This window comes from Ornithorhynchus anatinus, chromosome 1, assembly GCF_004115215.2.
Source record: "Ornithorhynchus anatinus isolate Pmale09 chromosome 1, mOrnAna1.pri.v4, whole genome shotgun sequence".
Classification (NCBI taxonomy): Eukaryota; Metazoa; Chordata; class Mammalia; order Monotremata; family Ornithorhynchidae; genus Ornithorhynchus; species Ornithorhynchus anatinus.
Genome location: NC_041728.1, coordinates 96,491,301 through 96,495,169, shown reverse-complemented (window position 1 = coordinate 96,495,169; position 3,869 = coordinate 96,491,301).

The window sequence follows — 3,869 nt, the reverse complement described above, 5'->3', positions numbered from 1 at the left end:
CAGTCAATCCATTCTCGGTATTTACTGAGCACTTTCTGTATGCGAAGAACTGCACTAAGTGCTTGGGAGAGAACAATACAAGAGAGCTGATAGACACAATCCCTGCCCATCCAATCTGCTGCCACGTTAATACAATCACTTATCCTACTCCGCCAAGATTACTGCATCAGCCTCCTTGCTGACCTCTCAGCCTCTTCTCACTCCCCATTCCAGTCCATATTTTACTGTGCTGCCCGGATCATTTTTCTACAAAAACATTCAGTACATGTCACCTCAACCTACCTCCTCAAAAATCTCCTATAGCTGTCGGTCTAACTCCACATCAAACAAAAACTCCTCACCCACTGGCTTTAAAGCGATTAGACTGTAAGCCCGTCAAACGGCAGGGACTGTCTCTATCTGTTGCCGACTTATTCATCCCAAGCGCTTAGTACAGTGCTCTGCACATAGTAAGCGCTCAATAAATACTATTGAATGAATAAAGCACTCCACTACCTTGCCCCTTCCTGTCTCACCTTGTTTCTCTCCTACAACCCATACCACACATTTCGTTCCTCTAGTATAAACCTTCTCAGTGCCTCACTTTCCCCTGTCTTGCCACTGACTCCTGGCCCACTTCCTGCCTCTGGCATGAAACGCCCTCCCTCCTCAAATCTGACTCACAATTACTCTCCCCACCTTCAAAGCCTTATTGAAGGCACATCTCCTTCAAGAGGACTTCCCAGACTAAGCTCCACTTTTCCTCATCTCCCACTCCTTTCTGGGTCACCTGACTTGCTCCCTTTGCTCTTCCCCCCTCCTAGCCCCACAGCACTTCTGTGTATATTTGTAATTTTATTTATTTGTATTGATGTCTGTCTCTGCTCCCCTCTAGACTGTAATCTCATGTTAGGCAGGGAACATGACTGTCTATTGCCCTACTGTACTGTTCCAAGTGCTTAGCACAGTGCTCTGCACACAGTAAGTGCTCAATAAATGCTATTGAATGAATTAATAAGTTTGTAATCTTGAGATGGGGATGGACATTAAAAGAAATTAAGGATATGTGCAAAAGTGCTGTGGGGCTGAGGCTGAGGTGAATATTAAATGCTTCATCTATACAGATCCACACGCATAGGTGACACAGAAGGGAGAGGAAGGGTAATGAGGACTTAGTCAGGGAAGGCCTCTTGGAGATGTGATTTTAAGAAGGCTTTTAAGGTGTGGCAAGTGGTGCTCTGTCACATATGCAGGGGGAGGAAGTTCCAGGCCTGAGAGAGGGCATTGGCAAGGGGTCAGCATGAGATAGACAAAAATGAGTTACAGTAAGTTGGTGATAGAAGAATGCAGTAGGAAATCAGCGAGGTAAGATAGGAGGGGGCAAGGTGATCGAGTGCTTTGGAGCTGATGGTAAGGAGTTTCTGATTAATGAGGAAGAGGAGGGCATTAGAGGTTCTTGAGGAGTGGAGAAACATGGACTGAATGGTTTTGTAGAAAAATCATCTGGGCAGCACAGTGAGGTATGGACTGGAGTCAGAAGAGACAGGAAGCAAGGAGGTCAGCAAGGAGGCTGATACTGTAATCAAGGCGGGATGTGGTGAGTGCTTAGATGAGCATAATAACAGTTTGGAAGGAGAGGAAAGGGCAGATTTTAGCGGTGTTGTGAAGGTAGAATTAACAAGATTTGGAAACAGACTGAATTATGTAGGTTGATTGAAAGAGATGAGTTGATTATGGGCTTGTGAGACAGAGAGGATGGTGGTGCTGTCTACAGTGATGGAAAAGCCAGGAGAGGACAGGGTTTGGGTGGAAAAATGAGGAGTTCAATTTGGGGCTTGTTCAGTTTGAGATATCAGCAGGACATTCAATTAGAGATGTCCACAAGGCAGGAGGAAATTTGAGACTGCAGAGGAGTTCAGGTCCACGGAAGTAGATTTGGGAATCATCTGTGTAGAAGTGGGAGAGTATAAGTTCTCCAAGGGTCAAGGTATAGATGGAGAATAGAAGGAAACCCAGAACTGAGCCCTGAGGGACATCCACAGTTAGAGGGTGAGAGACAGAGGAGGAGCCTGTGAAAAAGACTGAGAATGAGCGGCCAGAGAGAAGAGGAGAGAGCTATGAGAGGTCGGTGTCAGTGAGCCCAAGGTTGGATAATGTTTCAAGGAGAAGAAGGTGGCCTAGGGTGCTAAAGCTGAGTCATCGAGGAGGATTAATATTGAGTAATGGCCATTGACTTTGGCAAGAAGAAGGTCACTGCTGATTTTAGAGAGGGCAATTTCTGTAGACCAAAGGGGGAGGAAACCAGATTGGAGGGGGTCGAGGGGAGGATTGGAGGCAGTGGGTGTGAACAATTTGGTCGAGAAGTTTGAAGGGAGTGGTGGGGTCAAAGGGAAAGTTTTCACGATAGGGGATACATGAACATGTTTGCAAGCCATTGCAAGAAGAAGAAGCCACTGTAAAGTGAACACTTGAAGATGGCAGTCAAAGAAGAAAGGGGGTGGGGCAAATGTTTTGATAAGGTTCAAAGGGATGGTGTTAGAGAAACAGTTGGAGGGGAAAGATATTGAGAGGAGGCAGGAAGTCACCTTTTGACATATTACTAGGAAAGATGGAAGAGTCTAAGAAGCGGGGACAGGAGGAACTGCAGAGGAACAGGGGAAATTTTAGGGAGATAATAAAAATTAATAATACACATGATAGTTTCAATTTTATTGATAATGTACATTGCCAGGTCATTAGGGGGAATAGATGGGGGAGGGGGTTTGAGGAGGGAGTTAAACAACTAAAACAGCTAGTGCAGGCAATGGGTAAGGGAGTCAACAACATGGAGAAATATTGTTGTTTGCCAGAAGAGTGGGCAGAGTTAAAGCAGGTAAGGACGAAGTTTGGATGGCTGAGATCAGACTAGTGTCTGAATCTCCACCAGCAGCACTCCAGCTTGCAGCCCTCAAGATGGAAACTCCTTCTCTGCTCTGACCAGCTAAAGAGGTAGGAGTCAGAGAGTCAGAGGGCCATGGGTTTTAACCCTGGCTCCACCACTAGTCTGCTGTGCGGCCTTGAGCAAGTCACTTTACTTCTCTGGGCCTCAGTGTCTGTGAGCCCCATGTGGGACAGTGATTGTGTCCAACCCAATTTGCTTATTCCACCCCAGTGCTTAGTACAATGCCTGGCACATGCTAAGCATTTAACAAAGCAGCATGGTCCAGTGGCAAGAGCACAGTCTTGGGAGTCAGAGGTCTTGGGTTCTAATCTAATCCTGGCTCTGTCACTTGTCTGCTGTGTGACCTTGGGAAAATCACTTAACTACTCTGGGCCTCACTTACCTCATCTGTAAAATGGAGATTGAGACTGTGAACCCCATGTGGGACAGGGAGTGTGTCCAACTTTCATTCATTCAATAGTATTTATTGAGCGCTTACTATGTGCAGAGCACTGTACTAAGTGCTTGGAATGTACAAACTGGCAACAGATAGAGACAGTCCCTGCCCTTTGACGGGCTTACAGACAGGCAGACAAGAACAATGGCAATAAATAGAGTCAAGGGGAAGAACATCTCATAAAAACAATGGCAAAAAAATAGAATCAGGGTGATGTACATCTCATTAAACAAAATAAATTAGGGTGATGAAGATATACACAGTTGAGCGAATGAGTACAGTGCTGAGGGGGTGGGACGGGAGAGGGGGAGGAGGAGAGGGAACGGGGGGAGAAGAGGGTTTAGCTGCGGAGAGGTGAAGGGGGTAGAGGGAGCAGAGGGAAAAAGGGGGGAGCTCAGTCTGGGAAGGCCTCTTGGAGGAGGTGAGTTTTAAGTAGGCATTTGAAGAGGGGAAGAGAATTAGTTTGGCGGAGGTGAGGAAGGAGGGCGTTCCTGGATCGCGGGAGGACGTGGC